At 45.5% G+C, this 22,206-nt stretch overlaps 1 long non-coding RNA gene across 2 annotated transcripts; it reads left to right on the plus strand.

Moving 5' to 3' along the window:
* Nucleotides 1–1,605: 1,605 nt before the first annotated feature.
* Nucleotides 1,606–20,498, plus strand: LOC129736276 (uncharacterized). 2 transcript variants are annotated; one of them, XR_008732634.1, is made up of 4 exons: nt 1,606–1,669; nt 10,052–10,126; nt 11,514–11,798; nt 16,985–20,498. It is a non-coding gene; the product is annotated as an uncharacterized LOC129736276 (long non-coding RNA). The 2 variants fall into 2 exon arrangements; XR_008732633.1 differs by lacking the exon at nt 16,985–20,498 and having other exon boundaries at nt 11,514–16,971.
* The last annotated feature ends 1,708 nt before the right edge of the window (nt 20,499–22,206 follow it).

Consider the following 22,206-nt stretch of genomic DNA (forward strand, 5'->3'; position numbering starts at 1 on the left):
AGGAAATCCATTCTCAGTTGAAAAACAGGCGGTTGCTCTCTGAGACAGACTTCCCCTTTGGGGCTGCCAAATCTCAACGCAACTCTCAGCACTGTCCTCACTTAACCTCTCCCAGAGCCAAAAAATATCCAAATAACTGGCTGCTTCATGCCCTGGCCATTAACTTGGCCAACACCGATCAAGCAAATTAGTTCCAGTAAATTTAAACGGAACCCTCTTGTGGCTGTCAGACAGCTAGTTAAGTCTTCCAGTCTACTGGAAAGAAAGTGGAAAAGGTAAATAAGTCAAATCAAAAGTCCTTTCCAACCATGTGAGTGCAGCTGTCCTGGTAGCCCCCTGCAGTGTGGAGGTGGAGGTCCTACAAGCAGGGGGACAGGGGGGACCTTGTTGCCTTGGAGGAACATTGCAGCAGTATGTTCCCACCACGCTGACCCTGCCTGTGCCAAGATGTCCCAAGACACACCTGGATTTCCATGCTGTACCCAGGAACTCTCTCCTGAAGTGCTGTAGCCAATCATTGGTGAATTAACACAGAGAAGAAGGCCTTTTCTCCCATTGTATCAAGGATGGGGAGGGAAGGAGCTACAGATTTATATCTGATGTAAGGTGGCTCCTTCTGAAGAAGAGCAGGCTGGGCTCATCTATGGCATTTTAACAGAATTCCTAACTATCCCTTGGGGCACAGGGCCTCATGAAAGCAAATAGCCCAGCTGCTTGGTGGCGGCTGATGGGACAAGGCAAGAGGGTCTGTCTTACTGTGGGAGACTCGGTGTCTGGTGGTTCAATGCCGCTGAAGGTACGGTATGAAAGGCAGGCAGCCTGGCAGCCTAGCCCCACACTGCGATCCCAACATCAGGCAGAAGCAGATTCGCTCCCTGATTTCAAGTACACTGTTTGCAGACAGGCTTCTTCATATCCCTTCAACCTAAAAAAGGGATAAGAGGATAACTTTCCTTGGAAGCACTTTGCGACCTGCTGACTAACAGGGCTGTGTGTAAGCTGACCTAAGGCTTCTTAATCATTGCAGTTATCAATGTTAATACATGTGCGATCACGACATGAGGCTTTCAGAAAATTGTGTCAATGTGTGACATCTCTTTGGTAGATACAAGTGTTAAAAAACATTTGTGTTGTATCTACATGTTGCGCACAGAGTGGGAAGATGAATGCAGGAATCCCCAAACGGCTTATAGGCAAGTGCTAGGGCAAATCCCAGTTAGCCCTCATCTGCTTGATATAAATAAAGAAAATCTCCTGAAAAACGCATAGAGGTACACAGACACATCCATATACACACACACACATATACAGCCCCCCAATATATATGTGTGTGTGTATAAATATGATAGGGTATGGGTAAATATGGTAATATATTAAACTTTTAACCTATCTATAAGGTCAGATTCATCTTTTCAGCCCTGGTGCAGTGAACTTAGCTTCAGTGCACTGGATTCCTAAAGAAACTTGCATTTTATGTAAGCACCTCCTGCAGACTGATGTCTGGTGTGACCCCAGGCAGCATTCAGCACACACATCTCATCGAGCCTTTTTAAGGAAGAGGAGGCACTGCACCGCGACTTAAAATGAGGACCAGCTGTGGAGAAACACTGGTTCTACATTTTTCAGCAGATACTGCAAAATCGACAGCTTCCTCAGCAGGAGGTGGACAGTGAGTACAGAATGGCATGTGTGTGCTTTTTGTGGTCCTGGGGCAGAAAGAGCTATTTTAGACATATTAAAGTGGGAGAGGTAAGGTATAACTGACACAAATAAGGTGGGAGAACTTTCTCAGGCCTTTGGCACTGCTCTGGGGAAAGGCCACATACAGCCTGGGTTTGGGATCTTCACAAGGACTACATTACCACAATGGCTGAGGAAAATAGGCACTGTTGTCACCAAGGAGAATGGATATATTGTCATTGGTGGCCCAGCTCCTCCAACACCTCACCTCAAGCTGTGATTGTAATGGCCAACTCCAGCGCACTTCTCCCTTGGCTTTGCTTGGTGTGCTGTCTGCTCGGATGTCACTGCCTGCCCCTGGGACAGAAACTCTGGCAGGGTTGGGCAAGTTTCTGCACCAATCCAACACCCCTTAGTGAAACAAAGCTGTGCAACAGCACTGTGTCATCTGCAACAGATGGGCACAAACACGTTATTGCTCCTAGTGTAGGTCCAGCTCCCTCCCAAGGATGCTCTGTGGGAGTGTCAGGCTGTTTGGGATGTTACCTTCTGTCCATTCATCTGCTGATCTAGCACTGACTGAGTTACCCCAGTTCAGAATAAACTGCGTTGTGCTTTGTCCTCTGGAGAGCCAAGATTGGCACCCATAGAACTGTGGGAGAAGTTAAAGCTCCAAGCAGATGGTCTTCAAGGCTAAAGGTAGCTCTGCCTCTTCCCTCAGTTCTCTTCTGATTTGATTTCCTACTGTTTTCTCCAATCCTTCTAACTCATTGATGCCATCACCTACAGCTGGAGCCACCCTGGCTCACAGGTTTTGGAGCTATCATGGCTTGGAGGAAAGAAGCAACATGAGTTGTCTTCATGTTCTCCAAGATGCTGTGTGTCTTGGGTAAGGCATAAGACTTCAGGGCCAAGGACATGTCCTAATCACCAGGGCAGGGGGTTCTGGGACAGCTTCTCAGCAACTTGGGGAGTGGGGAAATTGCCACATGAACATGCCACTTTTTAAAAGGATGCTGTATAAACTTAATGTGGGAATCAGATTATGGGGTGACTGTGGAATGGACCCTGGAAGTCCTTTCTAGAGACATGTTTCTGGAGACATTGAATTTAGGGGGTTAACTGAGTGAAGGCAGGAACTGAGTGTGTGTAAATCAGGAAAACTGGTTATTTGGGCATGCTGGGGCCATACTGCGGCCTGAACGGGTTAAATCTGTCCAGCAGGAATTAGCGGTTACTGGATGTCTTTGCTTCTGTTTCCCAGCTGCTTTCATAAAGGGTTTGTTGCTGTCTGAGTCTGCCCCAGCCCGACTGTCTGCAGCAAAGTCAACACCCCGAGTGGGCTCTGGCCAAAGTGTCCCTGCTGAGGGGAGTGACAGGCGCTGTGGTACCTGCCCTGGGCAATGCGGGGTGAAATCCTCTCCTGCCTTTGCACCCCAGCTCCAGACTCTGACAAGTAACCTGAAGTCACATAGCTGTGCTAAAGTCCTTTGACAGGGTCAGGCTGCAATGGTAGATTTTTTTAATGAATGTGGGTGCTTTGAATGATCTTGCAATGTTTTGCTAATTTTATTCCCCTTCTTGCTGCCTGATAACATGAAAAAAGGGATGGATCATGTATTGTTGCCTAAATATGAATAAAACCACTGCAAATTTCACAAGATGTACATAACATAATCAGACTCAAAGGGTCCTTTCTAGCAGATGCCTGAAGCCAAAAGCAGCTAAAAATTTTTAGCAGCATCTGATTTATGGTCTGACTTGACAAGTATTCATATGGGTGTGAAAAAGCTTCTGAAGATGTGCCACAGAGCATTGAATCCCTTGTCATCTTCCTTACTGCTTGCTCCGTCTCAAATTAGATTTGGTATTTCAAGTGGTTTCAGCTTCAGGCTGATTTTTCTTGCCTCAGTTAAAACTCAGGTTTCAAGCTGAAGATGTTTCACCCATGGGAGGCTGGCACCTGTTATCTAAGGGTCCAGCAACACTGACCATGATTGAGTTTGGACCTAACTGTACACTGGAATAAATCAGCATTATTGATTGAGAGGATTTTTGCTGGGCTGTTTTACACCAGACCAGTTTTACTCTCAGCAGGATTAATAACGGGCAATTTTCTAATAAGCCCATAAAATTCTGCCTTGGTATAATATGAGATCTTTGCCCTTTGCTTCCTTTAAAACCTTCTGTATGTCTGTGACTCCAAATGCCAGGGGCAACAGAACACAATCTTAGTTTTAATTGCCTAATAAGCATGCAGAAGCCATGCAAAAGGCTGGGTGCAGAGCACAGGCACCCGAAGACAGGGGAAGAGGCAAAGGCAAAGGAAATGTATGGTTATATAGCAATATGGAAGAAAGTAATGCAAAGACATTTCATGCACACACAAGGCATCTTTGCTACCGCAAGTAATATCCAAAAGGATGTCAATTATTTCTGAGTATTTTCTGGAGTGTTTTTTGTTTGGTTTGGTTTGGGTTTTGTTTTCCGTTTTTTGCCTGAGACAATGAGCGTTTCACTATTTCATTATGTTTTGAAACAAATATGGAGCAAGGCAGTGCTCACAGTCTCTCATGCACTCGTATGTTTCTCTAACAGTAATAACAGTGGCTGAAACTGTTTCCCTAAGAAAAACACAGGAAACTTGGGTAGCAGGTGGAGATAAAAGAAAAGCAGAATTCTTGCTTGATGGCTTGTTTTCCTTGCATGACTAACAGTGTCTGCGCATAGATTGTTTTTCTATAGAGCTGGGGGAATGTCTTAAAGCCAAACGTCTTTGAAAGACCCAGTTCTCTTGTTTGTGTAGGTAAATAATAATAATGTTGCCATGGTTTTATCTAGTGTTTTCATCCCTTGATCTCAAAGATCTTTACAAAGCAAGGGAAGGCCAAGGTGAGGAACCAGGTCTGCATTTTGCAGATGGGGAAACAGAGGCACAGAGAAGTAAAATGTCTTCTCAAGTTCATCCTGAAGGTCCCCTGCAGCTGAGGAAACATCAGCCTTGTTCCTGTACTACCTGCTCTGGCCATGCTGCTTCTAGCAAAGACATGTTTTTTCAAAGCACCAGAAGAGCGTGAGTTATCCAGACCCCTCTGACCTGACTGAACTGGTGTTTTTAATCTCACTTCCAGCCTAAATGAGTTTGTTTAGAGAAGTAGAAATTTTGTGCCTACTCTAGGCAAGAGTGCCTGAAGGAGCGCAGACCCAATGGAAAACATAGACTCATTTGATACTTTCATCTTAAATGTTGTTAGTGGCACACACATTTTACCAGAAATGTCTAATGAAAATTTTCAGATAGACGACTGCCGTGAGTTTGTGACAGCTCACACAGAGTTGGTTTTGGAAACACATACAAGCAACAAGCCAAGACAGACAGTCTGCAAGAGGGAAGGCCAGGAGTGGGTCACTGGGACACCGGGTGCTAGAGCTGGAGCACAAAATCAATCGATGAATGACTTCTCAGGACTTGCAGGAGTGTGTGGATACAGACTCTTTTTTTTATCCACTGCTGTCCATGTCCTACCAGGGAACACCAAAACAATAAAAAAAAAAACAATCCTCTGAGCACACAAACCTTCACAGAAGCCATTGCCACCTATTTTTGTCTCTGTTTAGTTGTATTATGACATGGTCTGAATTTCCTGAGACACACCAGCTTTGTTTGAGTTTTTCTCCAGCCAGAGTTACCAATCCCCTTTGTGGTTTGGGATAGGAAGTGTTTAAAATGGGCAAGGTCAAATCTCTGTGGAACGTCCGCTGGCTTCGGAAACCAGACTTTCCCAAATGCACCTGTTGGATGCAGGAAACAAGGGGATCAGTAATAACAAGAGGAATAAGGGACAGAAGAGCAGCCAGCATATGCATTGTGCAGTTTTCTCTGTTGACATTTGCTCCTACACCTGCTGAATCAGCATTTTTCTCCTGCCAGCATATAAAGAAGAGACTAAAGAGGCTGGTAACATTGGCCAAATCAGCCTATTCCACTGTTCTGGAACTCCTTGGATCAAGTAGAAAGCCTTTGTCAATCTCAGGGCACAAAGCCCAGGCAGTCCTCCTGGGGTGCCTAGCTATTGGCAAAATGCTTTCCAAGCATGCAGGGCTAAGCCCTCTAAGTCCCTCAAGAAGGGGCGTCAAGCCAGAATTTAACAGAAGCTGCCATAGCCTCATGGCAGTAAAGGTTGCATCTCAATACAAAAGAGAAAAGCAGAGGCGTAAGAGAAAAGGGTGTTTCTATGCAAGAGAGGTCTTGGAGGAAAAGTTCCTTCTAACTTCACCCTGAAGTAAAATGCACCAACTTGCAGAACTGAGACTTCTTGGTTCCCTGCCACCGAGGGCTGGAAACAGCTTGTTTTCTCTGAGTTCGGATGTTAAGTAGACCTGGACCTGCTCAATGCTTGCACATGAAGACTTCACAAGCATAACTGAGAAAGTCAGGATCAGACATTAGACTCCAGAAAATGCTGAGCTGAATAAACAGAACCCACCCAATAACAACAACAACAACAATGTTTTTTTAAGCAGCTTTGAGCTCTAAGCGGGGAAATGAGGAGAACTTTGCCATGCTGACTCACAGGGTGCAAGGTGCGTGTTGTTGACTTTGCTCTTGGTTTGCAGGGATTTCCCTTCGATCAGCGAAGGAGCAGCTGGGCCTGAGCAAAAAGGAAAAACAGATACTTTTGTCACATGCCGGTGGTAAAGACAGGCTTCACAATGAGCTACTTGCTTCTTGCACTGAACAAGGAACTTCAGTCAGAGAGAAAACAATATCACCTGAAAAACTGTTTCCTCTGTCGGCAGAGGCTATCAAGGGTCAGGCTGGATGGGAAATGCCTGGACAGAATTACTTGTAACTCCAAAATCTTAGATCAAATGTTTCTAGACCATGGTGACCTTGAGGTGCTGGAGGATGAAAAGGGACGTGGATTTATTATAACCTCTGTGTGACATACGGTCTTGCCATATGCCACTAAATTCCCAGAGGTTTTCGAAGTGCGTGGCATTGATTCTCATGCCTCAGAGCAGAGGGAAAACTCAGCAGACTGATGTTGCTAAGCAGGAACACAAGAAATGATGGAGTTCTTTCTATTTTGGGGGTGAGAAAAGTAATTTCAGGAGACAGGAAGCTGTGTGAGCTGCCCTATAAAAGCCCCTGGAAAAGCTGACTTTGCAAAAAATGTGAGCAGCCGTGGGCACACAAGAAGGGAAGCTGCTCTCTGCTGTCTTACTCCCAGCTCGCCCCCAACCCCCCACTTCCCCATGGAGTCAGGGAGCCATGTGGCCCCCAACATAGTTTTCCTGGCTCCTTTGTAACCTACACGGTGGGCAAGAACTGGTGCCTGCCTAAGTAGCCTTTCCATGGATGTGTCATCAGGACTCTACATTAGCCAAAGCTTCTCCCCTTGTAAAACTTCCCCCTGTTTAATTGATGACACACCGTTAGCTGAACCTGTTTAGGCCTCTTTATGTTTCTGCAAAACTGGTAACACTAAACAGGGCTTAACGTTCCCAGTAAGAGGCCAATTCCTCCTCCCTCCCTGGATTCTTTTGGAGTAGGGGATATATCCGTGTGTGTATCAACTGCAGTTCATGACCGATCTGCAGTTGATTCAGCCCATTGCTCAGGCTCCAGGGCTGATGTGTTTGGCAGCCTCTTGAACTTGCTCCTTCACCAAGAGGGCACAGAGGATGTGTCGGGGCTGGGGGGAGCTTTCACATGCTCCAGGCCCTCCAGGCTCCACGAAAGCAGCACTGCATTCTGTCACAGCCAATTTGTGGGACACCTCATCAAGAGGCAGACAGCAGACAGCCACCCACAGGCTGTTTCCAGCGATGGTTTTGAATAGCTGAGGGCTCAAGAGAAGTGGGCAGACACCTTTTTATAGTTGAGAGATAATCTCCTGGCTGGAAGTAATGAGCAAGTCAATCTTTTGGAGCAGATCTTAAGAGCAAAGCTCTATGGCTCAGTAATGACCTCCAGTGGTAGCCTCATGGGGTCTTCTACTGTTCATGGTCCAGCCTAAGCCCTCAAAAGCCATAACACAGTCAAGTCTTAGCCCGGTGGAGAAACTGGGTGCCCTGATATCCTGGTCATGGATGTGTGTGTCGCTGTGCTACAGTGAACTTTGTGGGTGGCTGGCAGATCCATTTCTTTGGAGAGGCCTGGTCCGTGTCAAGGGACAGAGAGGTCACCTCCTGGTGTTTGTGCTCCTGGGGTTCAGCTGGGGCCCTACGGACGTGTTTGCTCGTGCCCCCATCTAGTGGCTGTCCCCAAGCCTGCAACATGTCCCCTCTTCCTCTGGTGCCATTCAGCTCAGTGGGGAGGACTTTGACTCTGCTGTTGATGTTTGTGGGGTGCTACCTGGCTTGGGACTGTGCCCTTTTGCAACTAGGGTTTGTGGCACAATCCGTCATGGTAAATCACTCGTGGACAACATTGCCAGGGGCCAGAGAATCAAAATCTGGTAACAGTCACGCCAGTGTGATAGGACTGTGTTTCTTACTCCTGTCCAGGTTCCCAACACATGATCTGACACTGAGGTATGTGTCCTTGCATGAAGTCCATCACCTCTGCTAAAGCTGCAAAGAGGGGGAAGAACATGTTGGTGATGATAAATCAGGTTTTCCCTCACTCTCATGCTTATGGCTTCCTTTTGCAATGTGATTACAAAAAAAAAAATAATAAAAAAATTCCCCCAAAACCACCACCAGCAACTGAAAAAGGATGATGGTTTCAGGTGTAAGTTGCTTCCCCAGGCATGAGATGAGCTTTCAGGCAGAGATGACATTGTCTGAAGTGAAAGTGGAAGCTGCGTGTAAACATTTGGCTGTTCTATTAAAGGCTGGGAAACAAGACAATGTGATTTCAATGCTGCATGTAACTGGAATACCCCAATGAACCTGCACTACTTATCAGCTCTGATGGTAATATAAAGGGCTCTAGGTATTTTTACAGCTCCTGTTACAGCATTATCTCAGCTCTGCACAACCTTTATTGTATCTCCTCCACAATTCTTCAGGAAAGACGTCAGTTATTTCTGTTCGACTGCTGGGAAAATTGAAGTGTACAGAGAGACATACTGAAGGTCCCAGAGGAAATAACCAGCAAAGAAAGTAGGGAGTTAAACTTAGCCCTCTGCTTGCCACTGAGCTGCCCTATCTGAGATAAATCTTAAACAAAAGCCACAATACCTCTTGAATTCAAGAAGACACAAATGTCACCACAGGACTCCAGGAAGCATCCCCAGCACTGCTCAAATGCTTCCTGGAAGCTGAGGGTAACTGTGGGAGCAAAGCACTGTGACTGGTGTTCAGTGGGTTAAGAAGCACCACCCAGCACTCTGAAGATGCCTGTTGCACTGGTTGGAAATCACTTCCCCAAAAGCTGGTGGTAGCCACTAGGAAGCAAGAAGTCCCCTCTGAGCATTACCTGAACTGAGCTGTTCCAGGCAGATTTCCTCAAGCAGTTACAGAAATGGCTTCTTATAGTGACTCAAACCCACTGGAGAAAGACATATATGGAAGGAAAAATGTTACTTTGCCATCTCCCCTATTCTCATTCCCTCACCACCCCAATGTGGCCAAGCTGGACTTCCCATGCTATAGCAAGAGCAGGTTCCTAAAGATCTAAATTTTGCTTAGTGGGTAGATATCCATTCGGTGTATCCCTAGGGCTTTCTACTTGCTTTTGCCTAGCATGCCTTGGCTACTCTTGCAGGCATCAAATGATTTTCAACAGAAAATCCATTATCTTTCTGATATAGGCCTGCTTGTGTTACCAAGCATAATCCCTTGTGAAGACCACTTGTCAGGACACACTGACAGGAGACCGACAGCCCTGTAGTCAAACATGGTGGTAGGGCCAAGGCTCAGGAGCTGAAGATGGGGTTGATGTTCCCCTTGAATTTTGGTCTAACAGCTGGCAGTAAACCGAAACATCAATGATCAGTGGTCATCTGTGGTTTCCCAAAGCATTGCTTTTAGCTCCCTGATGCATTCTTTTAGGCTGGTTTGAAGAAATGGGCTAGGCCCTCCAGAATTTTCTCCAATAGGTCCTCTGCTTTGTCTGTGTAGAGGTTGGTGGACTTTCTGTATCAAGATGGCTCCATGCAGTGCCTAGCACACATCACGACATAGTACAGGAATGGGCATGGTACGGAGGGCTAAAGGGCTGTCTGAGTACCCCGTCCTCTCTCTCTCAAGTACCAATGATCAATCACTCCCTATTCATGTCTTTCAGGCCACTGATGATCTAGATATCTTAATTCCACTTGCAACACCCCATTTCTAGATTATATGCTTAATTTCTTGACATGCATGGTCAGATCCATAATTCAGCCCTCCTTATTGTTCTCCTCTCTATCTCTTCCAGTTTTGATTGTCTTTTTTTGAGAACAAGAGTTTGCACTCCATATTCAAGATGTGGAGAAGGACCTGGATGTCTATGGTACTCTAGCCTTTCTGGTTACATGCTGACTTTCATTCCTGTTCTTCCAGCGTCCTTCTTCACTACCCACCTTGAGTTCTCCACAGCCTGCTCCCCCACCTCTCTGGGGTCTCACGTGGGGGAAAGGAGAGGTCGGTACACTCCTCAGGCTTTTTCCTCCCCGAAAGAACAGCAGCACTGGGTAAAGTCTCCCAGAGTTAAGCCATCCAGTCAACACCTTTCTGGGGCCATGGTGGGGAGCAGCATGACCCTGTGAATTTGTTTCACTGTCTTCTCAACCAAAGGCCACTGACTAGGGAGCTGTCTTGCTAAAACCTGTCCATTTCAAAGAGTAATAAGACCTCTTGGATGCAGGCTGGTTTACAGTCAGGCTGGAAGAAAGAAGAAGGATTGCTTTCCAAGCCGTGTAGTGATCCCAGATTTGATAAACCCACTCTTTTCCTTTCCTCTCTTTCTCTCACCTCCCAGGGGTGCAACTCAAGTATTTATGAATGCAAATGGTTCTTGGGTCAAAAGCAGGTCAGAAAATGCTGTACAAGCAGGATAACATGTCCTCTGTTTCACCAGGGCACATATTGCAACACAAACAAAAGAGCTGCCCATGCCCCTTAAGGGCTCTGTTCTCATCCTCCCTCCTCCTCTGACTCAAGCTGTGTCCTGCCCCGTGGAGAGTTTGGCTTTCTGAAGTCATGAAGGCTGAAACGATCAATATCAGCCTGATCTGCTGAGCAGCCCTGGGTCTGCATTTCTAAAAATGGATAGGATTATATAATTTTTTGAGGGGTGGTGGTGTGGGTAGTAAAAGGAGGAAGAACACCGTCAAAAGCTAAGGCTGTGCTCATCAGCCACTGCTCGCAGCAAAGGCAGAGAGGTTTCTCAGGGAATACACAGACTTGAGCCCTCTGTGATAACATGTACTTAGTGCCAATGGCTTTTAGAAGAGAAAATATGACCCTCAGCTTCCCAAGGCACAGCGCCTTGTGCAGTGTGGGCCAGGCCGAGATCTTGCTTTGGCTTCTCATTCACCTGCCTAAAAGGCTCTTGAAGTCACTGGGATTGTTTTGACGCTTGTTTCCTGCCTTTGTCAACTGAGTGTAGAGGACCAAGGTCTGCTGCTCCCTTTTCCATCTCTCTTGGTTGCTGCAGAAATCCTGATGATTAAATGAGGTCCCTCTGCTGTGTAAATGGTGCTGTGGGCTCTAAAAGACACACTGGCTCAGCTTTTGTTGAAGTGTGAACCCAGAGAAAGCCCTCCAGATCCATGCCAGCATCCTGGCCTTCATAGCACATCCCAAGCACATCCCTGCATCATTTCATGTTTCTGCCTGCCTGGGTATCTAACTAACTAATCAGTCCTCATGACAGTCCTGTGCTGCATCTGTTCCAGGTCAGGGGGAGAGAAAAGCTGATTTCCATCATCACCTGGAAAGTCAATGGCAAAGGGGGAGACAGATCCACCCTCCTCAGCTGGCAGGCATCCAGCCCTCTCCCGTCTGTCTGTGGTGCCTTCAGAGATCCCTTGATGCTCATAACAAGGTCATTTATGAATGCTCGTTATGCTCAGCCTTCTGCACAGACGCTCCAGGAAATACAAGTGGACTCTGAGCATGATCGTAGTATATTTATACATTAGTTATTCTTTTAACCTTGGTCACCAGCAGTGTCCTGATCTGTAAGTGCTGTTCCTATTTATATATTGCCTGTCATGCTAAGCGGTGTTGTACTGACCCAGCTGCCCTCCTTACTGGAGATAATCATTAGATAATCTAACTTATCTTGCTTCCTGCTTTTAAGACTCAGAAACATATTTAAACACTGCCAGCTGGAAGGGCAGAGTTAGCTGTCATACTTACTGATGCTTTAAGAATCAGTTTGTAGGTAACCCAGGAAATCCAAATCTAGTTTGTAGGTAACCCAAGAAATCCAAATCCTTCCTTCCCTGTTTGTTTTCTGCTGAGAAATAGCTGACACAGGTCACGCTGCTTCGTGAACAAAGGAGGCCACACTTAGTGGAGAAGAAAGATGACTCCTGAGATTGTAAAGTCAACTCTGGACCAAATTCAACTCGATGTCAGTGGAAAAGCATTTCCAGCCTGGACTGCATGTGACAGTGCCCTGCACTGAAGTGACCCATGTGTAAATGAGCCTGGAATTGCACTGGACACTTAGGAAAAGGTGATAGGGAAATAACACGGAAAACCTTGTGGAACTGATTGAAATCATCCTCTTCAGAGGTGAGGTCAGCAGGGCAAAGTCACCTTCCACAACAAGCAGTTGCTCCTGTCACTTTTGTTTCATTCACAGTTCTTCCTTCCTTCCCCCGCAAAACATTGACCCATCCTTGAAGAACAGCTCATCCTGTGCTTGGGGAAGGAAGGCAGTTTAGGGCAGACAAAGATGAAGACCTAGTCCTGGTGTGTGAGAAGGCCACAGTACAGTTCCCCAAACATCAATCATCTGTTAACTTCCAATACTTGACCATTACAACCTGAAAGTTCACTTATCAGATGGAAAACGTAAGAATGCAATCCATACCTAGCTATGCAGGCACAGATTAACTTTACTTAGAGCACTCTAGGCCTTTATAAAGAAAAAGATAGCTGAATGCAATTCAGTGGATGTATTTCTATTAAAACTCATGTGCCTGCAACTGTCTGGGTTAGAACACACACAGGCTGGCTGTAATTCCACCCCAAATGAGGTCATTTGAAATGGTACAACAAACATTACTAATGCTGCTGCATCATGCTGGGCTGTCAGATAGATCCCAGGGCTTTAATGCAATGCTATATATATATTTATACAATTGCCCATACTTCTTTAATTAGGAGATGCAAATGCTAGTCAGAGACAAAGCAGAAAATGCCAACAAAGGCAGATCATGCTTCCGTTCACATTGAGGCGTTTGCTGCTGACAAGATACAGCTGCATCAGCTGTTTCTTTCGGCATTGTATTTGGCTCTGTTAAATCCTATCGATGAACAGTAAATTGTCTGGAGTGGTGTCATTTTCAGGGGAGGCAGAGGGGTAAGGTTGGAGGGTTGGGGTTGTACCTATGCTACCAGCTCTGTGGGGGGCTGTACTTAAGCTATGAGACCCCACTGCCTGGACTGGAAAACAATCTCAGACAGAGGTTGGGAAAAGCTGCCCGGCATGGAGCAACATAGACGTGGCTGTCCCTTTATGGTGTGAGTGAAAAGTTCCTGGTCCTGCAGCTGGGGGTAGATAAGGGCATGAGGGGGTTGAACATACTGTCCTTTCCAAAGCACAGCATGGACATGCAGGACAGGGCTACAACAAGCAGCCTGGATGAAATGTGCTTCAGAGCAGCTGATGCTGATCTCCCTGTCTTCTCTTGGCTGGGTGTGCGCTGTCATCTGCAGCATGTAATGGTGGGAAATGTCCAAAGTTTGGATAGGGAGGGGTTAATATTTTCACTGCTTGCTGTGAAAGTGGGAAAGAAAGGAAGAACTGAACTGCAGCACCTTGGCAGGACATCCAGGCACCTGCCTGCAGGCAGGCTCCACCTTGATCCTGATGCTGAACATCTCTGAGCCTGAAGACAATTGGGAGCCACCACAGCTCTCCTGGCAAAATTCCTGGCGCAGAGACAATTAGGCTAGCAGTGCTTGTGTTGGCCTAGTTTGTATTATTGTAAAGAGGTGACAGAATTACCTCAGCACCTATAAAGCCTTTGTCAGCATACGCTGCCTCTACAGGTCTTTGTTTCCTGGGCAGGTGGGAGGTGAGGGTGAAGTAATGGGTGGGCAGCAGCCCTCGCTCTTGGTCCTTCACTGCACAGTGGCCATCTGGGTCCCTTTCTGCAGCCCCTTGCTGTGGTACAGACCATCACACATCATGCCCGCCTCCACAGCAGGTTGCGTCTATCCCAGTCTGTACTGGGAGGCATCGCTCTCCCAGCAATGGCAGTGTCCTCTGGTGTAGCCAGATCCTGCCGGCACAGTGCCCAGATGTGCAACAGTGGCTTGATGGGCAAGATAGAGACTGATGTAAGACAACCTGATGAACCTTTACAACATTTGTGGTGCTCCCATTTACCATAGCTTTCCCCAGAAAACTGTCCTCATGCCACAAGGGGCAGAGAGGCCGAGGAGTGGAGGAGCAGATGGCAGGGACTGATTGCAAGGCCATGTATGTGCTTCAGAATATGGAAGTACACTATAGGGGAAAAAACGCATGGAAACAACCTGAAAGCTCAGCTGCATCTAATTTCACCCTGAATAAAAAAGAAAACCATTGCCTTTCACAGTTCTCATTTGGTTCTGAAGTAGGATCTGGAATGAGACTTTCACAATTAAAAATATTATCCCTCCGTCCTTTTCCTAGAAGGCTAACCTGTCTCACAGCTGTAGGATGCTCATATTCTGTATGGCACAGTTCAAACCAGAAAGACTAAATAGTTATGATCCTATGTTCTCAGGGCTGTGTCTTTGTGGTAGTTAAAATAAATGTTGCTGACTAGCTGCAGAAGTGCTTCTTTTACCAAAACCAGAGTGCAAAGCATGGCTGCAGGACAGTGATATGTCAACCAGAAGTCTAATGTAGGCAAGCCCCTGGTGTGGAGGCTGAAACTAGAATTCAATCCCGGTTGAATTTCCAGCCAGCCTGAGATTTTTCACTCCTTTATTTTTCTTGTCAAATGTGTAAACCATGAAGTTAATAAGCTTGCTTCCCCAGTCTCAGAGAACTTGGTGTTACTCTCTTGAAACAGTCAGATCCTGAAGTGTTCATTTGTACTAAACCCCGAGTTAGTTTTACTTTGAAGCCATAGTGCTGGGATAACGTTTGGTACCCAAGAGGAGATACGTGCTTCTGCCAGATTTGAAGTTCATCAGAACTGCTACAATACGGATTTAGAACTGAATGAAACTTTATGGAAGATTTTGTTATATTTAGCTTTGGCAAACCATTCTGTTTTGAGCTGCCTCCTATTCCCCAAAGAATCCTGAAAGTAAAAGAGAAAATTGTTTCCAAATAAGAATAATTATAGCTTGCATAACACAGTCACGCATTCAGTTACAAAGTCAAAGAAACCAATCAGGGCATCTCGCTTGTACAAACAACGTCTTAAATTGCAGGGAGGAATGTTTCATGATACCCCAAATTTCACAAAACATCCGGCTTCACTTTGTTCTAAGTTTGAAAGTTCAAAAGATTCACAAAACCTAAACAGTTCTCATACTTTGCCCCACTCCCTCTTGCCAAAGACCTGCCCTGAAAGTGAGTTCTGAAAGTTTTTGGGTAGAGAAAATACAGATAAAAACAGCTGAGTTTTGTCCTTGCATATATCTGTGCTTGCTCCAAAGTCTTGAGTAAGTAAATAATTTTGCTCTTTCTCTACACTTGTTTCTTTCCTCTCTTTATTTATCACATCTTTTTTAGGCTGCACATGCTTTGGAGTATGGGTGTCTGTGCTTCAAGCTTTTGTTTTTTTCTGAATACCATCTAGGGAGACAGGGATCTCCAATTCTCTTGGTGCAACCGCAATACCCTCAATAAACAAATAATAACCAATTCAGGGGTAGTTGGTTCTTTAGGGCAGGACAGTATAATACAGCCCATCCTAAATAACTCTGTCTAGACACGTTTTGGGAATAAGGCCTAATATGATAATTCTGGGGAATTTTCTTTCTCAAAGCAAAGGTTTGCAAGCAACACCCTCCTACTCCAAAGCGTATCTGCCAACACCCCAGGACACTGCAGTGCAGTGGCAATTATTGAAAAGACAGAATAGACTTGCAGTAGTGCCAGCAAATTCCATCGTGTTGAGAAGGAGGGGTATAGCAGTCTTGGTAAGAGCCAGATCCCAACAAGCAGAACGACTGCTTTTCAATAGCTGGCACCCATGGACTGGTGCACTGTTACGCTACCACTTGCATATACTAAAACCCAGCTGCCTGCAAAGATTTTTCTAATGGTGGAGATCAGAGGTCCTTGCCTGAAGTTTTTGCAGTCGGGCAGGCCAGGACCTCTGGGCAGCATGTGCAGTGAGGATAAAATGCATTGCAAGTCCTTCTCCTTCAGATCCAAGGTATGGTGTGATGTGACAATAGATTTGACAGCAGTTGCTGCAGTTATCCACAATCTGGGATACCTGGAGGACCTCATCCTCATCCTCATTGCCTATTTAGAAAACAAGTCACCATTTCCAAATAACTGAGAGTCCCTGGAGAAAACTGTAGTTTCACCTCTCCGGACTTTGCCTCCACTAATTTTCAAGTAGGAGAATATTAAGATATTTTCTCAGGTGCTGCCATTTCAAGCTGCTGGGCTCTTGCACAGTCACATTGGAATCCTGTAACACAGCCTACCATAAAAGATAATCTAATCTGGTTTAAAAACAACTTCTATTTTTGCAGTGGTGATGAACCCACCTGTTGTGTTCACAGGACCTGAGTGACCTGCAGGTCCCAGGGCTATTTTCAAGGTAGAAGAAATTTTCATTTACCTTTTTTTTGCTTCCTTTCTATGAAGGTGAGAGAATGCAGGGGTCTTGATCACGCTGTTCTTTCCACCTTGGAAAGCCAACACAGGGATCAGATGCATCTTACTGACACAGACACCCAGTGTAGGCATCTGGCCAGAGGTTTCTCCACGTGATTTGGGAGCCCAATGGAGATTTAGTTAAAACAGCTAACAGAATCTAGGCAGGGATCCAGCTAGTCAGGTATAAGTGTCTGGTACAGAGGGCGTTATGTCACTCTCCACACTACTGAGCGCATTGACTAGAAGTTTGATTCAGTTTTCCAAATTCAGATGTGTAGCGAATAAGTTGTGTACTGGAAGTGTGGCTTCACTGGCTGGGGAGGGGACCTAACCCTGGTGTTTTTTATGGAGAAGACATCTGTGAGTGGCTGATTTGATGGTCTTCATCACAGTGAGAAGGGCAACAGCTCGATCTCTACAGAGCAAACAGTCTCTACTGCATTACTTTGACAAACATACAGAAGGACAGGTGCTTGTCCTGCTCTTCACATTATGACAGCAAGAGATTCATCTTCATTCTGAGTCATTCACTGCTGGTCCGATGTTTCTGTGTGCTACTTTAGATAATTAGGAATAAACAACTGCAATTTTCTTGCCTGTTCCCTCTTCCTTCAAATACAAGAACAACATGTGTTTGGGACATCTCCAGGGAATATTTTCAACAGACAAAGTGAGACTGAGCAGAGAACTCTTCACTGCTAGCGTTATTTTCAGATAGTTTTGTGAATTCTTGCATTTCGTGTTTATTTTCAGAGGAAGATGTTAAGGCACTGACCTGTTCCAACATGAGTAAGACCCAGGACCTGTAGACACAGGAGACAGTGTTCAGTACCCTTCACGATTTGCCCTGAAGCCCTGGTCGCCACCAACACACCTTTGCTGCTGGCTGGGCCATGGGGCTCCTATGTGTCCAGGCAGCTTCAGTGTGTCACTGAGAACACGAGAACACGGCCTGGGCAACTGGAAGACCAAGACTGTGGAGAATGCAGCCCATCCCTACAGCATCAACACAGCCAGGGATCTTTCCCAGACCTTCCCATAACCATCTTGAACTACTTGCAGTCCTTCCCAGCCAGGGGGAGCTTTGTGGGCACAAGCTGGATAGTTGGGGAAAAACAAAAGGGAGAATGACTGCTTGGAAGGGAACACCTTGCTGGGCCACCAGCCACATTTTTAGCTCCTGTATTTACAATCTGTCCCAAAACTGAAGTCAAGCCAACAGTGTGAATCCTACAGAAATCTCTCCTAACAGGGAGACTATTGGTGAAGACCATCTAAGGGCAGGGGGAAGCCCCTGCTACAGCCAGGAATGCCAATAAGAGGTAATGTGGGACAAGCCCTTGTCAGTCATTTTCCATCAGCATTTTCTTCACTGGAAGCATTTTACACTGAAGGTTTTCTTAATTGCAGTGCACTCTGGGTTTGAAGCCAAACACAGAAATTTATTTTGCTTTGGGGCCATGGCTCAGCTTAAGAATAAATTGCCTTTGGGTGGACACAGGAAGGGAGCAGGGTACATTTCATCCTCTGGAGTTACCCCTCGGCTTCTAGTTCAGACTCAGGCAAGAACAATAAACAAGACCAAGTGCCGGTGCCCCTCCTGCCTGAATTCTCATGGCACGTGTTGCTCTCACGCGGCTCCTACCTGAGACCGGAGAGCTTTGGAGTGAGTTACAATAACTTTAGTCAGTGCCTCCCTTCTGCCCTGCACCGCTTGATCTTATCTGACTGGGAGAACGATGGAAAATTTTTTCTTGCGGAAGGGAAAACATCAGAGATGTTATGAAATCTATTCCTGGCACTTCCTTCATCTGCGGTGGCTGGAATGATTTAAAAACACAAGTGGCTTCCTTCTCTTACCTGGCCCCTTTCTTCACAAGGGTAAACCTTGCTGGAGGGGATTGAAAAGCCTCCGAGCTGGAAATGCCTGAGTGTCTTGCAGACTCATGGCTCCTTCAGAATTGTCTCTGTGCTTGGGCCCTGGCCCTACACATCTGTCAACAGGGCAGAACACATGTCTGCCAGCTCTTCCCACCAGCGCAGTGAAGCTCACTTCCCTCTGCCTGGCCCCAACTTGTTTCAGGTCAAATTAAAAACTACATGAGTCTGATGCTGCCTTTTTAATGTATTGTTTATTGTGTGTTGATTACCAGGAAGCCATCACTTTGCCTCTGCTTTCTTGGCAGGGCATAAGGAAAGAGAGGGAGGAATACACTGGAGAGGGCAATCTGCTCTGCAAGCATCTCTATCCATAAAAATTAGGAGCATCTTAGATATGCAAGGTGAATCAGAGACTAAGGCAACAGTTGCGATTAATGTCACCGGAAATTTAACTTTTTTCCTGGACTTTGTGAGGCCAGTGACACTGACACATTCATAGGCACAGCCTTATTTTTGAAGCAGGCCAAAATCCCGGATTTTGCCAGCTCCACCCCCAGTTTCTGGCTGTCAGGATGCTAGACAGCTGAGGTGAGTCCTTCCACCCCAATAGCTTCAGGATGCTGCAGACTGTTTAAAATGAACTTGTCAGGGAGGCGAAGGCTGCAAAAGTACTCATTCCAAGGAGTTTAATGAAAATAGGTAGCCAGAATGAAGACAGAGAACATAATAATGTCCCTGTTGAGGGAAGTACAGTGGAGCGAGCTCAGTCCTTACAAGGCACTAAAGAATTTCAATTAAAACCTGAGGTAAAGGAAAAGCCCTGCTGGAGCTCACAGACACTGAAAGTCCAACCATGAGCTTCAGAACAACAAATCCAGGCAAGTTCTGCCATCCAGGAACAGCTTGTTTAGCCCTGATTAGAATAAAATGGATTTAGAAATAATAAATAAACTTTCCTTCCTACCCCACCCAGCTTAGGATCTGCTAGAGGCTGAGATGGTCTTACCTGTTCACAGATGCTTTTCACAATAACCTAAAGGCTTTGGGCTGCAGCTGCTCAGTCTTGTGGAAACATTGCTGGTGCATTTGTGATGATAAACACGGTATTATTAAAATGGTTTTCTGATATTTGCCTACCCATAAATAATAATAAGGTGCTGTGCTTACACGGTGATTCATTTTTAGACCACTTCAAGGAAGTAATATTCAAAATTATGGGTTCTGCCATTGTGGGGACATGAAGAAGTCTCTCTCTGTTCTTGTTTTGGAGATAATGCATGAAAACTTGGTAGGAGCAGGACTGGAAGGTCCTTGGAGAATGCTGAAAGAATTTATGGAGTCCTGAAGATGAAACATGATCATATTCCAGAGGAGCTTTTAACTCGTATAAACTAAAAAGATCTGCAGGACTTCACCAGTTGCACAGAAAAGTAGAAGTGAAACAGCTCAGGGTCCGTGGCAGGAGGAAGAGGGTCTTCCAGATCTGAACACTGAAGCTGCAGGCTAGTAAAGTCTTTTAACAGGCAAATTATACAAGGAACCCCTGGAACTTAATGAAGAGCTTCAGCTCTCCCATTGAACAGGAGAGAGTAAAACAACTCTTGGAGAAGACTAGTGGTCTCAGGGCTGGATGCCGCCAGGCTATGGAGAGCTGTACGCATTTGTGTGCAGCTGCTAGTCTCCGTGTTACGGCAGGTGGTGGGAAAGGGGGTCACAGCTCCCTTAGTAAATGTCTGGTAAATAAAGTCCTTGGAGAACTGGGTAATGCTCCAAGTCCTCGCGTTTATTTCATTCTTTCCACAGCTGCTTTTTCATCTCCTTTGTCCACCTAGTCCTGTTCGGGATGTTGTTGCCAGAAGTGACCAGCACACCCATCAAACCTCTTCTCTGGTTTCCTTCCCCCTGTCTGGAAAGGGACATTACTGAGGATGTAGCTCCATCTACTGCCATAAAGCGAAATGTCGGTTCTCCACCAACATCTGTCTTGGACCCTTTTGCTGATGCATTAAACAAATTGAACTCAGCATAAAAATGACTCACTCACCCTTTTTTTCTTTAAAAAAAAAAAAAAAGCAAAAACAAAACCAAAAAGACCCAGAAATTAAACCGATAAGGAGACAATTATAATTTCTGGACATTCAAAATTCCAGTGGAAAAAAAAATCTAGAAAAATAAAAAATAACAATACACAAAATGTTTCGTGCTCAGATCTCAAATCCATCCTAGAAAAACTATTTTACCTGCCATAATTATCCAGGATTGAAGAAAGTTCTGGAAAATCTGGCCCAAAACACTGTAGCTTATTCTTACAGTAAAAATTTAAGGTACATGGTTTGGTCACAGTCCATGGGATGGGTTAGCCTTCAGTGTGTTAGTTCTCACCCGGGTTCTGTTACTAATATAAAATATTGTTTTGGTTTTCCTTGTAGCCAATATGGAGAGGGCAAGAACTCCAGAAGGCATTTTTTCCTCCGCTTAGATGCCTGGCTCAGGGTTTTATGACTGTCCCTCTCTCTCTAGAGACACAGTGGGTGGAAGCAGGAGCAAGATATATCCAGAGATGGAAAGAAAACCTTTCCTTTTTAACTGTAATAGTGGAAACAACTCGTACAAGACAGTGCCATTGGAAAGAAAATGCAGATTGGGTCTCTTCCCCTTAAACGTACAGTCTTTTGGACCTGTGTATGAGGAAAAAGCTCCTGGCTGAGCCAAGTAGAGCTATATGGGTCTGGAGAAGGGCAAAAGCCATAGGTCATGAGCAATGGGGCACGCCTGGTGGGTAGAGTATGCTGGATAGACATTGTCACAGCACTAACCTTGCTTGAAAGCCAGTTGAATCTCTAAAGGGCCCAAATCCCCTGTGATCTGTCCCTGGCAGCACCATGCTGACCTGCATGAGTTCTCCATCACTTGAAGTCCTCCAGAAAAGGACCAGCAGACACGGACCATTTGCAGGACTTGCAGGGTGAAGATCTTTAGCATTGTTTTCATTGGTGGTTTTTTTTTTGTTGTTTGTTTTGTTTTGAGTTTTTTTCCTTCAGATCTGAGAATCATTCTAATCTTTATCAAGGACTAATTAATATCAGTAATATTATTAAGGATGCAAAGCCAGTGAGAACAGAGGAGTTTCCAACAGTCCAGGAGAAAAATCTTGCCCAAGGGTATAACTCAGGAGATTTTGCTTCTAACACTAAAACAGGTTCTTGGCTGGTTTAAAACAACTAGCTGATGTTTGTTTGCCTGACCCCTCGTTTCTAAGCTCTTTTCTGCTCTAGCAAAGGTGTTGCTATACCCCAATAGTGGTTTCACATCCCACTAGGAGCAACTACCAGGAGATGCAAGGCAAGCTTTCAAAAAGAGTTATACAGAGGTAGGACAAGGAGTATATGATCCAGGTATGGTTGTGAGAAGTCCTTCTGAGAGTAAAAGGCACCTAGAAAATGTTAAAGACTTGCTGAAAATCTAAGCCTTTATCCTGCAGCCTCTGAAATATTCAGAAAAAGGTGACCACAGATTTCAGCATCACTGAGACTCCTGAGGGACACATGCTTTGGTCCCGTTTGAATTCAGCGGTGGTCACTGGTAATACTTGTATGGCTTACAACAAAAGCAGAAGCCAGTCTAATTTTGCAGAATCCAGGGACAGTGCATTGGTCACCAGAGACAATGACAGCCTTTCTATTGACTTCACT

The sequence above is a fragment of the Falco cherrug genome, chromosome 5 (genome assembly GCF_023634085.1).
Source record: "Falco cherrug isolate bFalChe1 chromosome 5, bFalChe1.pri, whole genome shotgun sequence".
NCBI lineage: Eukaryota > Metazoa > Chordata > Aves > Falconiformes > Falconidae > Falco > Falco cherrug.